Below are 13897 nucleotides of genomic sequence, written 5' to 3'. Positions count from 1 at the left end.
ACTGCAGACATGAAACTATGTACCAGACTGAAATATCAGAGTTCAACCATCAGTACATTATCTCCTCAACAGCCCAATCACGGGCAGTTGGTCATATGGCAAGCATGGATAGAAGCAATGCAGGGAGGGCTTCTAGATTAACTCAAAGTTATACGAACAGACATGCTGCCTGGAAAACAACGTTAATCACGGTGCACTCTCCTGGACAGTGGCTGAGACACAACTGTGAGCACCTGTGTAACTCTCCTTCCCCTGTCTTTTCTGGGGTAACTGATGTACAGAGTTACAGAGACCCAGGCATGCAGATACCTCTAAACACTCACAGCCCATCTCTGGGAGCCTGGAAACCAGACAGCCAGGGTTTAAATCCCAGCTCTGCCACTTACTAGCTCTGTGACTTTGGCCAACTTACTTACCCTCTGTGTGCCTCAATTTCCACACTGTAAAACTGGGATAACAATCCTTTTTACTCGCTTGTTGTGAAGATTGAAGGATTCCTTTCTATCAAATGCTCAGAAAAGAATCTAGCATACTTTTGGTGCTCAACAAATATTAACTTAATATTAAAGTGATTTACAAGTCTCCCTTCTAATCATCGTCAGTGTTTCCCGGCTAGACTAAGTCCCAAAGAAATCCTTATTTCTCCTTTTATAAACTCTTGGGGAGCACCCTTCTCTTCCATCCCACCACCTGTTTAAACTGCGGGAGGGGATGCCTCCTCCCCACTCCTCTGGGCCACGGAGAGTGCTTCTCCCTTCACACCCCTGACCACTGGTCCACAGCTAGCCCTTGTCACACTAACAGAGTGAGCTGTGAATCCGGGAGACAAGCAGGGCATGTGAAAACCTTCTTTTCTTTCTATGCTAGCCACTCTCGGGAAGCACCCGGGATGCTCAGCTCCATGGCAGGACAGCCCTATGCATGATGGGGCAGATCCTCTCAAGGGAAGGCTCGCTGTGGCCCAGAGCTACCTGGGACAGGGTGAGTCTCTAGTTCTGGGACACAGTACCATGACACCCATTTTCCCACAGCCCTGAAGTTCATGGAGAACATGGCTTCCTCAGTAATAAAGGAGATGTTAATCGCCTGCCTGCTTTTCTGTGTCATCTCTCAGTTGGCTGCTGGAGAAAACATGTGTATAACTATTGGATCCCCTTAAGCCCCAACGTATACTAATTAACAAAAGATTCTGTGGCTTAACGTTGGTTCAGGGTGACTGTGTAATGGTCCTGACTCTGCTGATGCTAAATTATGAGTATAGGAACTATGGAACCTCTTCAAATGTCTTTCATCATAAAACCAGCTTTCTTATTTTGCTATTTCTTAGAAATTGCCAAAGACTATAAAATGATGGCTTCATACAAAGCAGGAGCTAATGTTTATGAGCCCTCTTGAGATACCCACGGTGCTAAACACTTTACATAATTTCTAATTCTCACAATTCTACAAAGCAGATATGAGCGTCCCCATCACACAGACGAGGAAAAAACTCAGAACGAACTGACTCGGGTTCACGTGGCTCAGTGGCAGCGCATGCATGCAAACCCAAGTCAAAAAGCTACACCCCTTCCTATATGTACCAAATCACCTCCCACCAATTAACACACAGCGGTGGGGTCAATACTCAGGGAACTCAGTACACTTTTCAGCTTTAAGGTGCTCCAGAGGCCGCTTCTAGCTGTTTAATAAAATCCCGGCTCACTGGTTTCTAACACTGGAAGAAAAGCCCGATTTTGCCATTGTTTGCACAGCAAGTCTGAAATGTTCACAGTGAGATGACAGAATAAAATTAAGATCTAAGTAGAATAATTTTTCCAGGTAGATAGACACAATGGACACTGTGCTATCCTGAAACATTAAGCAAAGAAATCAAAATAAAATAACGTTGTTTAAGCCTTCTTTTACAAACAGGAATATTAAGACTGTAAGGTGCAACAGCGCCACCTATGGCTAAAAAGCCTTTCCAGGTTGCCGGGAAAGATGCAACAAAAAAATTCCCTGTAGGATCAGAAACGAGAATCAAATAAACTCAAAATGGATTAAAGACTTCAACATGAGAGAAGATACAGTAAACCTCGTAGAAGTAAACATAGGCAAAACATTATCTCACATACATCTCAAAAATGTTCTCCTAGGGCAGTCTACCCAAGCAATAGAAATAAAAGCAAGAATAAACAAATGGGACCTAATTAATTTTACATGCTTTGCACAGCAAAGGAATCCATAAGTAAAACAAAATGACAACCTACAGAATGGGAAAGAAAATGTTTGTAAAAGATGAAATTGACAAAGGCTTGATCTCCAGAATATACAAGCAGCTCATATGACTTAGTAAGAAAAAAACAACAACCCAATCCAAAAATGGGCAGAAGACCTAAACAAGCAATTCTCCAATGAAGACATATGAATGATCAATAAGCATAGGAAAAAAATGCTCAGTATAAGTAATTATCAGAGAAATGCAAATCAAAACTACAATGAAGTATCACCTCACACCTGTCAGAATGGGCATCATTCAAAAGTCCACAAATGACAAAGGCTGGAGAGGCGGTTGGGAAAAGGGTACCCTCCTGCACTGTGGTGGGAATGCAGTTTGGTGCAGCCACTGTGGAAAACAGTATTGAGACTCCTGAAAAGACTAGGAATAGACTTCCTATGACCCAGGAATCCCACTCCTGGGCATATATCCAGACGGAATCCTGCTTCAAAATGACACCTGCACCCCAATGTTCATAGCAGCACTATTTACAATAACCAAGACATGGAAACAGTCTAAATATCCATTGACAGATGACTGGATAAAGAAGAGGTGGTATATTTATACAATGGAATACTATTCAGCCATAAAAATGACACCATAATGCCATTTGTGGCAACATGGATGTCCCTGGAGTATGTCATTCTAAGTGAAGTAAGCCAGAGAAAGAAAGAAAAATATCATATGAGATCACTCATATGTGGAATCTAAAAAAGAAAAGAAAGGAACAAATGAACATAAATACAAAACAGAAACAGAGTCATAGACATAGAATACAAACTTGTGGTTGCCAGGGAGGAAGGGGGTGGGACGGGACCGACGGGGAGTTTGAAATTTGTAGATACTGACAGGTATATATAGAATAGATAAACAAGATTATATTGTATAGCACAAGAAAATATATACAAGATCTTGTGGTAGCTCACAGTGAAGAACAAGGTGACAACGAATATATGCATGCTCATGTATAAGTGAAAAATTGTGCTCTACACTGGAATTGGACACAACATTGTAAACTGACTATAATTCAATAAAATAAAATTTAAAAAAAGAAAGAAAGAAGAATCAGATAACTGAAAGCTTATCTAGCATATACTGAATTCTGCTTCGGGGAAGGGAGTGGTATTCAGCATTTAATCTGAAATTGATAATACTCCTGAATATAAACAAAAGACAACGGCATATGGAAACTCATCTTAAAAGAGGAAAGAATCCAGTCCAGCCTCTTCATTTTACAGGAGGGGAGAGTGAGACTTGGGATCTGTCCTCCTTGCAATCAGCAGCAAAGCTCTCCTAGTCCTCATGTCTTGCACTATGTCAAATGCCAACAGATCTGTACTAGGCCTATATTCATAAAAGTCACTTCTGCATTTTTCCAACAGTAGGTAATGTAAGTGTCTTGCAAAATAGTCTTCCCAAAGAGTCAGGAAATCATATCATTTTGTTGAAATGCAAAAACATTAATTTATGTATTAAAACAGCTTGAGCTTTATTCTCTCCATTTAAAAAGTGACATGTCAAATCAATGTTTTGATATTTTAAAACCTATTAAGAGTACAGAAAAAAATCAAAATTTTCTTTAATCACAACAGAGAAAGCTTATTTCCTGAAAATATTTCATGTTGATTTTTCCAAATTAATGGTTCTGGTCATATTCCTACAAATTTAAAAGTTCTAGTGGATGGTTACATGGCAATATGAATTCTGAGTTATAAAAATACACATTCTGTGTAAATAATCTTCAAGGTCGTCTGCTTCAGGCAATTTAACTAGTCTGTATCTTACAAGAATGACATTGATTTCATCAAAACTTCATACTGCACTAAAAAACAACTGAATCCTTATTACTGTAAATCATATTCATATATATCACATATATACATATCAAATATGTATCAGAAATAAGCCACCCTCTTTAGTATTCAGAGTTGATTCTTCTAAACTGTCATTGTGAAAGCACATTTTTTATTGAGCACCTCTTTGGCGCTTTGTATACAAGGCGTCTAACTCTCACAGTCAAAACAAGTTAAACAGCATTACTCAAATTTCACAAATGAGGAAATGTACTTAAGCCATGAAAAAACAACTTACATATTCATCATCAGGAAAGAAAAGAGTCAAGAATTTACTTTCAATATTCACTGACAATTTTTTCTTCCATACTAAAACTACATAAAACCAATTCAGACTTTGTAAATTTTTCTCTCAATAAGCACCACTAGAGAAAAACAAGCAATGAGTCATTAGCAGTGGTTGCACTTTCAAAGCTCACTTTTCTTTTGCATTATAATCATTTTTAATATTTTGTTTTTAGTGCTTGCAGAACACTAGAATAAATAACACTAACTTTTTAAGTCATTAGCCGAGAATAAAACATTTGTGAAAATGTACAATTTTAATTTAGGCCACTCTGTCTCACATTCTCACTGGTGTCTCTGCTTTGAAGGCCTCATCAGGCTGAGATCACTAAAATCGGCCATTTATGGACTCACAGGAGTTCGGGAAACCACTCAACGGGAGGCTGATTAGAGGAGCAATTAAGAATGCATCCTGTGAAGCCTGGGTTCCAGCACCGAGCTAGCCACCGCCAGCTGCGTGTGATTTGGGACAAGCTGCCCCATCTCTCAATCCCTCAGCTGCAAAAAAGGAGACACTGGTACCTACCCTCAAACACCTACTATGAAGTAAAACATGAGGAAAGCATTTTAGAATTAGGTAGGTGTCCACTCACATCGAGTTTGGTCATTATGATGATGAGGATGGCTTTTAATAAATTAAGCTAGACCAAAAAGTAGAAATCACCATAAAGGAGAAATATTTTAAGTCAATGAGCATTTCCTTTAGGATGGATTGCAGAATATTCTATTGATTTTTTTAATAAAACAAGTTTTGTCTATTAATTATAGATTTACAGGTTCATGGACAAGTCTCCAGAAAAAGAATTAGAGGCCTCTAACCTCTGAATACTAAGAAAGTAAAGTTTAAAAAAATTCAGGGGGAGATTATACCTCATTTGGGAGAGTATGTGCTTAGCATGCATGAGGCCCTCAATTCAGTCCCCAGTAACTCCATTTAAAAACTTTTTTTTTTTTAAGAAATGGAGAATTAAAGCAAAAAGATGGAGGAATACAGAATTTTTTTAGAGACTCAACTCAGATTTAAGATGGGGAATAAAACATCCATTTCTCAGAGGAAATCTTGAGAACTATGTAAACTGGATCTGAGATGTCTAGTCTTTTAACATTATTCATGAATTCATATTACCAAGTCTTGGAACTACCTCATAACCCACAGTGGTGATACTGATCATAATCACAGTGGCCAACACCGATCGAGCTCTGGCTAGGACTGCTCTGTTCTGACATCTCTGTCCCTGAGGCCTCACCAGGCTGAGATCATTAAATCCAGTCATTCATGAGCAACTTGTGTAAGTCCTCCATTAGTGCTTCTAACTCCCTCCTCACCAGCCCCTCTGAGGGAAGCATTGTTATCATCTTCCCTACCCACAGATAAGGCCACTGATGCACAGAGACTAAACCTGCTTCATGTCACATTGGCATTAAAGGATGTCTGTATTTCTGCTGTTTTGCTGTTGACAAAGGAATCTGTGATATCAATTCAAGACAGACTGTTAAATAATCAAGTCTGTCTGGTCTTCACCTCAAAGAGCAGGTACTATAAATTCCTGATGTAAGATGAGGCTGCTGCCACAAACTGACTCAGCTTGAAATTAATATCCAAGATGAAGCAGCAGATACACGTAAATATTCACGATTGTCAACTCCGCTCACGCGTCTGGGCCCTTCGCTGCCTGAACGGGGGTGAAATCCCCACCCGTGTCAGGGAGGGAAGCACGGCTCTTTCAGGTCTCACCCAGGCTTCACGGGCTATTTCCCCCCACAGACTGTCCTCAATGATTAAAAAGCTCTCAAGATTTTTAAACCATGCAAAACTGAATGACATTTCTGCAGATTGAGCACTTTCTCAGGCTTAAATCTATTTTGCCTACACTTAGCAAGGGGGAAAAAGAAACATGACTCTGCAAAGTCTCTGAGTCTCACCACTCACATGAGTAGAACGGCCTCAGCACAAGATGACTCTTCACATTGCAGGGTGAAAACAAAATAAAGCTGCCCCAACAACACGCACTCCCAGAGACAACGCTAAGCAGTCTTCTGTACACTCACGGTTGTGCAGCCCTCACCATCATCTATTTCCAGAACACTCCATCATCCCAAAAGAAACCCCCTGTCCACTAGTAGTCACTCCCCATCCCTCCTCCACCCAGCGCCTTGCAACCAACACCTGCTCTCTGCCTCTGCATGTGCCTATTCTGGGCATTTCAGATCACTGAAATCAACAATATGTGGCCGTTTGTGTCTGGTTCCTTTCACTTAACATGCTGTTATCAAGGCTCGTCCACGTTGAAGTGGTACCAGCATCTTTTTCTTTTTTTTTTTGAAAATGTTAAAGTTTATCAGAAGGTGGTAAGTACTATCAAAAAGAGTAGAGTGGAGTATAAGGGGTGGGGATTCAAAGGGAAAAGGGTGGGTTGAGCAGTCAGGGTGGAGTTCCAAGATCAGGTGGCTGTTTTCATCCTCCCCCTTTTTTTTCTTTTTCATTTTTTTCATTGTTATATCTGAATAATATTCCACTATATGGAAATACTACATACTGTTCATCAATTTAGCAGCTGTATATGGATGAGGTCCGGAACAATATGTGTCAGAGGTGACTAACAGGGATGGCATTTAAGCAAAGGGCTAGATGTGCTTTTAAAAAAGGCCAACAAACAGAGGCACAAGGAAATTCAGCGCGTTTCTGAGAAAGTGCATACTTGCTTCAGCAGGGCTGCTGTGCAGGGCTGGGAGGAAGTGTGACAGGATACACATTGAGGGATTCACCTGAGAAGGTTCCCCACTGCAGGCATCTCAATTCTCCTCCCTCATCCAGTATTTTAGAGCCATTTTTCTAGGTTTCCTCTTATTTCAAGTAACAGCACTTTAACTACACATCTGATCATCTGCATCAGATCATCTTACCTCCAAGCCACAGAAAGTCATTCACTGTCTGGAACAGCTCCAGGACAAATGGTGATGGACCAGGTAGTCCTACAACATCCCGGCCAGGTGATGTCCAGAAAGTAAAATGCACAGAAATGACTCACTGCTGGTGCATGACGTCTGCCCCAAAATTGCCTCAAAATCATGCTGGCAAAGCACTACTCAACCCTCTCACTACTAAAAAAAAAAAAGCTAAGAAGGCAAATTTAGTCTCTGCCATTGAAAACCAGCAACCATCACTGCCAGTATCTGAGCTAGAATGCTCCTGACTTCGAAAACCACTGCTAGTTATTTTTCAAACAAGAAAGGCATATATGTATTTCACAGACATAATATTACAGTAGGATTTTTCCTTCCAAAATTTCCAGTCGCAATATTAGCACAATAATGTTTATGTTCAGCTTTAAAAAAAAAAATCAATTATGTTCCAATTTCTTAATTTTCAGCCTTTTGTTATTTTATTAAGAGAGCTATGCTGCATATTATAAACCAACTGTTTGGATTCTGCGAACAAGGCATTTATGACCTCACTATTTCAGAGCAAGCTTTAGTGACGCTTTGAGAGGTGGGGCATGGGGCGCTCACTAACAACTCTTTAAATACTGACAAGGATGTGCTATTAAGTAATGCAAAGGCTCTAACTCCACATCAACTCAGAAACCAAAGAAATTATACCAAATCCTTACTTTATCATTTTTAAATATTCCTATTCTTTTGAATATTAAATTTCTTTAAAGATAAGATTATGTTTTTGAGAAAAACAGTAGCTGTATTCAATTTCCTCTCACCAAGAAAGCAATTTTTATCAAGAATAAAAACCCCTATGGAAATCCAAAGACGGGGCATTTCTAGCTAAGTGAACGTGCAGATCTCAACATACACATAAATCCTATCAGAGCTCACTCAAACGAGCTCAACAAAGTCCTGGGCTACCCTGGAACTTAGCTCTTCTGTTCCAAATGTTGGCTGAGCAAAGATCATCACAGAAGGCAGGGAAGGAGAGAAGAGGAAAGTCCACCTGGCGGCCTCCATCTGTTTTCTTCCAGCCACAAGGCGCCGCTAGGGCGGCCCCGCTAACAAGCCCTCCACATAAGGAGATACTGCATCTGCACTGCCCCTGCCGTCCCCAGGCAGCCTCGATTCCCCTCTCCCACTGGTCATCTCCCAGCCTGTGAATTGTATTCTAATAACCCTCTCACTTGGTGGCACCCTCCCCTTGTTCCCAACTGCACACACACACACACACACACACACACACACAGACACAGCCAGAGCAGCCTTCCCAAAACACAAATTTGATTACATCACTCCCCTGCTTCAAACCCTTCAGGGTTTCCCTAGTAGAGTTCTAGCCCCAAACACACCCCTGCCCCTAATTGCCCAGCCTCACAGCAGTACCCAGGTCCCCAGTGACCTCAGGGGCCCCCTGACCACCTGCTACTTCCCACTCGCCTCCAGGCTCATTTTCACTATATCTAAAGGAAGTCTTCCTTGCCTCCAACCCCCGCACTTTTAGTTAGGTGTCCCTGCTGTGTTCCTAGAATATTCTACGCTGAGTCAACTTCTGAAACTGCTAAGATCGCAAGAGGCAAGTACGATTTGCGCACTACTGTGGGTCCATCCCTTTCCCCTAGACACTGAGAAGTACGCGTGTTATGAATAAACGAATGAAGGGGTGGGTCTCAAAGGGAAAGACAGACAGACCGGCTCTCGCCCGTCCCGACCCCTTCTTTCTGTAGAACATCAGAAGCAAAACCAGGAGTACCTGTCCTGAGGGTCACTTCCTGCTGACACCCTTCACTGCCTCCTGGGTCAGTTCTAGAAAACCCAAGCTCTTCCAAAGCCATCCACCCCAGGCCTCTCCAGTGTCCTCCCCAGCAGGGCACCCTCCACCCTAGACTGCACAGGGCACTCTCCCCTAATCCCCACCCACAAGCCTCCAGGCCTCTGCCTGGCTGCTCCTGCAACCTGAGCCATCCTCTTGATTCCTTCTCCTGGCTGACTCTTACTCTGTCCTCAGAACTGAATGCAGAGCCCATTTCTTCCAGGAAGTCCTCTCTGATAATGTCCTTTAGGTCTTGGCAGGACTCCTTCTAGAGCAGCACTGCATGGTGACCCACTGGGTGTTTGCCCACTCCTTTGAGACTACGAACTCTTGGGGGCCACGTGGGAAGGAGTGAGAGATTACAAGAGGGGTGGGGGAAGCCAAAAGCAAAAATCACAGCCCAAGTCCCAAATTCAAGGATTCTTTCTCAGAAAAAGGAATAAAGTATTTCACACGTGTGCAATTTGGCTACTGTTTTTGTGGCTTATGGACAGCAAGAGCTTGGTGTTCTAATCCAAAACCCAGGTTACATGCAAAGAAATGTATATATTCATATCCAAAGGAAACCAGAGCTGCTCAACAAGAGTTTGCAGTTAGAATTGAAAGGAATTTTGATAAAGGCAATCTCTCTCTCTCTCTCTTCTTTCTTATCTGGCATCATATAATTTTAGAAGCATTTGTGTGACTAAGAGATGGCTACAGCCCGTGATCCGGCACTGGAGTGTTTGGGGCTGAGGAAGCCCAGATTACATTCACTGTGTAAATGCAATCACACCAACACATTGACAGGCGCCCTGGTGGTGGAGCTGATGTTCCAAAGCAGGCAACCTTATGCTGTAAGAGAACTCGAAATAGAAAGGAAGAAATGCAATGTTCTGTTCTCAAATTCATACATTAAATGGGCCATTAACCGATAGTGAATCTTGCCTAATGAAACCCAAAAATAAATTGGCAACGTCGATTTTCTCCATCTCATTGTTTTATGCTAACATTGGATATCAAACCCTCACTCCATACGGAAAGCTCAGGCCTATGCTGCAGCACAGTTACATCCCGCGGAAGAATGCCGATCAAGGGAGAACTGGAGAGTTTCCCTTCAGAAACTGCTAAGTCTGGTTCTGCACCTGTACGTCATTTGCAACCATGTCATCGTCAAAGGAGTAAGACTTTACCTCTGTGGGGCGAAAAGCACTGCGGTGCTTCCGAACCATCAAAGAACACTGAGCTTTGTGAAACAGTCCTTAGGCACATAAATCGCACATTTTCTGAAAGGCTCCAAAACTGACCCACTTCATCATTCCAGGTATAACAGGGAGGTAACAGAATTGATAGAGAAAATACGCCCTTGAATTCTGAAAAGGCCCTGCTTGAATCCTGCTACAGCATTTACAAGCCGCTAAACGGACCAATACCTTAACCCCTCTGAGAAGGCTTCCCAATCCGCAAAAGTGGGCTGCCACCGCCCACATGGGGGGCATGGGTGTGAGTGCAACACGCAAGTAGGGCGGCCGACTGGTACCTGACACGGGGCCTGGCTATTTTCCTTCCGCTGCCCTTCTCCCACTTTAAACTTGCACTTTTCCCCCTGGTAAGGGTCAAGCCCCCGGAACAGACTGCCCGATTCTTCTGTGTATCCCCGGATACATGCCTTACCCTTAGGAGGCCAGAAAAACAACTGCCTCCTACCCAGTCACTATCAATGTTCTTAAGAATCTGAGTTTTTAAACTCTAATTTGCAAGGAGACTATTCCAGAATTTTCCAAGCACCATTCTCCAGGTTGGCTCCTCTCCCAGCGCCCATGCCCTCTCACCTCAGATCCTCTGTCTGATTGCCTTCTGTTCATGGGAAAACGAGTCCGGTATGGTGGGGACTCCCTAGGCCTCCCTCCCTCCCTCACAGGTGAGTGTGACTACCTTCTCCCCACTCCCCAATCCAACTGCAGCCTCTGCATCGTCCCAAGATGCGCACACGTGGCCACAACCCTCCCTTCAAATTTCTTCCTGGCTGGCCCTGCCCACCCCCGGCCCCTTAAGGATAAATGGCATTGCTCTGAAAATCACAAACGCCGCTGACTAACACACCAAGGCTGCGTGGTCTGGGCTTTCCTCCAACCCAGGCACAGCCCTGCCCCCTCAGCCTCAGTCTGAACCTCTCGAGATGAGCTCATCCACCTACACGGCTGTGAACACAAGCTAAGAAAGACGACTTCCAACGTTATCTCTAGTTCGGCCCCTTCACCTGAGCCCCAGGCTCATAGACAGAGTGCCTCTTTGAAGTCCTAACTTGGATGACAAATGGCATCTTAATAATGCCTCATGTCCACCATTTACACTGGAATTCGATTCCTGGCAGGAACCTCCCAGACTCCCCATTTTAGTAACAGCCCCAGCCCCCACCTAGGTGTTTGAGGTCACATTCAATTTCCCCTGTTCCCTCCCCCAAGCCCTGCCCTGGAATCAGTCTTGTCATTTCCGTCACTAAGCCCATCTCAAGTCTGGTTCTGCAGGGACCACGGCCGGAACCCCACAAGCTCACAGCATGGTGGCAGTGAGTCACAATCTTCCGAAGGGTGCTCCCCGGAGGGGGAGACATCTCTTGGCACGGGTCACCGCAGAAGGCAGTGGATTCTCACAAAGGAGGCCCAGGAGAAGTGAAACAAGGTGGTCTGAATTTTGAAGGGCCCGAAGTCTGGGGGAACTCCTAATTAGCAGACACACTTGCCACTGAGCAGATGAGCATGGAGGAACCCAGGCAAGGCTGTTCTCACTCTGAACCCTGGGCTCCCGGGAGCCACGGGAAAGGCCTGTATCCAGGGCACAGCCTAGCCATCACAGATCCCAGCCTGCATTTGCCAACCTGGACAGCCTAGACTCCTTCTACCTGCGACACTTACTTTTGTTCTGTTCCCCCCGAGAATGTGATGGACTCTTTCAGAAGTCTGGCCTGTCTCAAGCGAGACCAAGTCAGTGAAGGATGAAGTGTCCACATTTGGACCAGAGCATGAAAGGCGAAACAAGGCCTCATGGTCAGCATGATGGTGATGGCGAAACCCTACCCCCGGGTGAGATGAACCAGGGTGGGGGTGAGAATCCAAGATCCTAGGTCAGCCAAAGGATCTTCCTTCACGGCTGACTGGGGTGTTGGATTCTCACTACCGCAAACTAACAACACGGCCGTCAGTGGTGGACGTCAGCTGCAACAGACACAGAGTCAGCTATTTACTGCCAACATGGGTTATTAGTAAAGGCTGGTGCAGGGAGGCCTGCACGGCTGCTGAGGCAAACCACAGACCCGGCTCTGTATGCCCACTGGCTGAAGTAGAGAGGAAGCTACGGTCCCCTTTAGTGGTCCCTGTGTCCACCAGATCCTAGTGAGCCAGCTACTTAGCAGAAGGCCACATTTTCCTGATACTCAGAGAAACCAGCGTCGTAAAGGGAACAAAAGAGTGACATGGATTTTAGACCCACTTCTGCCCCTTTATGAAGGCAAAGTAAAGTAAGTGACATGGGGAAGGCAAAAGCAAAAGAAAACTGCTTTCTCCAACTGCGCCCCTTGTGGGCTGCTCACCCCCCCCCCAGCCGGCCACGTCCTCCTCAGTGACCGCCGGCCTGGAAGCCCCGTCAGTTTCGTTACACAGCGACGGCCAGGAACCGCGTGCGTGTAAAAGCCAGAATCAAGCAAGGTACTGCAGACTTTGACTTTCCAAGTGAAAATACCCTTGGTAAACATCCCTCAGAAGCCACCTAAATCAATTCGCATCTCACTTCCTCAAAACAAACAAACATAATTAATAATGGCTAATTTTCACCAATATAGGGACCACCAAACAGGCTCCTCCAAGCAAGGATTTTAACAGGTATCAAACACCAGTGCGTGATGTGTTAACAAAGCAAAAATTCCAAAACATTAGGAAATAATAAGATGTCTAGGATAATAAATGGATCAAGGCAGCTGTTAAGTTTTTGCTTTTGAAAGCGATGGAGGCAGCACGATGTGAAGTGTAGGTATTTCCGATGCAGGGTGTGCACAACCCACCTTTTCAGACCCAACAGCATGCTCACATGGTGGTACGAGAGACAAAGGAAAAGAGGAACAAGCAAAAGTTAGAAATACACAACAACCAAGATAACTTTGACAGCATGAATATAAGAATTTACGTGAGTGTGATGAGGCCAGAGAGGCGGGGACAGTGAGACCCACCCTCACCTCCTGCTCCGGGGAATCCAGGGGCGTGAGGGTAGCGACACTGCCGTGGGGGCCCTAACGTCATCAGGGCCCCAAATCAAAACTCCACCTACATGCGCCTAGACAGCTTTTGATCTACAATGCTTGGTCGCATTTCAGGCTGGACAGTTTTACTCACTCCCACCAAGAGTAGCAGGAGAGAATTAGGCTCTGCTCCTGCAGCGAAGCATTGTTTTAAAAGTTCGGTGACTATGGAATAAAAGCAACAATGGAGTAAAAGTGATGGGAGGAGAACGTGTTTGACCGCAGCTCACTGGCTGCGTTATCTCACGGACGTCCAGATGCTGGCCAAGCGCTTCTGGTACCAGAACAGACAGGTCCAACAGGAGGGAGGTTTAATGCGCTGCTGTATTTTGATGCCCAGAGCTGTGCCTGGTAGACGAGGTTCTGAGTAATCAATGGTGACAGTGTCAATCACTATGCACTAAGCACACTCTCCTGAAACTAGCTCCTCCGCCAAATCTCGAGGACAGACTTCAAAAGGCAAAAACAAGCTGGCAATCTCC

General features: G+C 44.3%; 1 protein-coding gene across 46 annotated transcripts in view; it reads right to left on the bottom strand.

Annotated features, from left to right (window-relative positions):
- LOC123615475 (uncharacterized) overlaps positions 1–13897 on the bottom strand; it is a 166525-nt gene that overhangs the window by 98717 nt on the left and 53911 nt on the right. The gene's annotated exons all lie outside the window — the stretch shown is intronic.

Source organism: Camelus bactrianus, chromosome X (genome assembly GCF_048773025.1).
Source record: "Camelus bactrianus isolate YW-2024 breed Bactrian camel chromosome X, ASM4877302v1, whole genome shotgun sequence".
Classification (NCBI taxonomy): domain Eukaryota; kingdom Metazoa; phylum Chordata; class Mammalia; order Artiodactyla; family Camelidae; genus Camelus; species Camelus bactrianus.
Note: the sequence above shows the minus strand (reverse complement) of the source record. Positions and strands in the feature narration are given on the sequence as shown.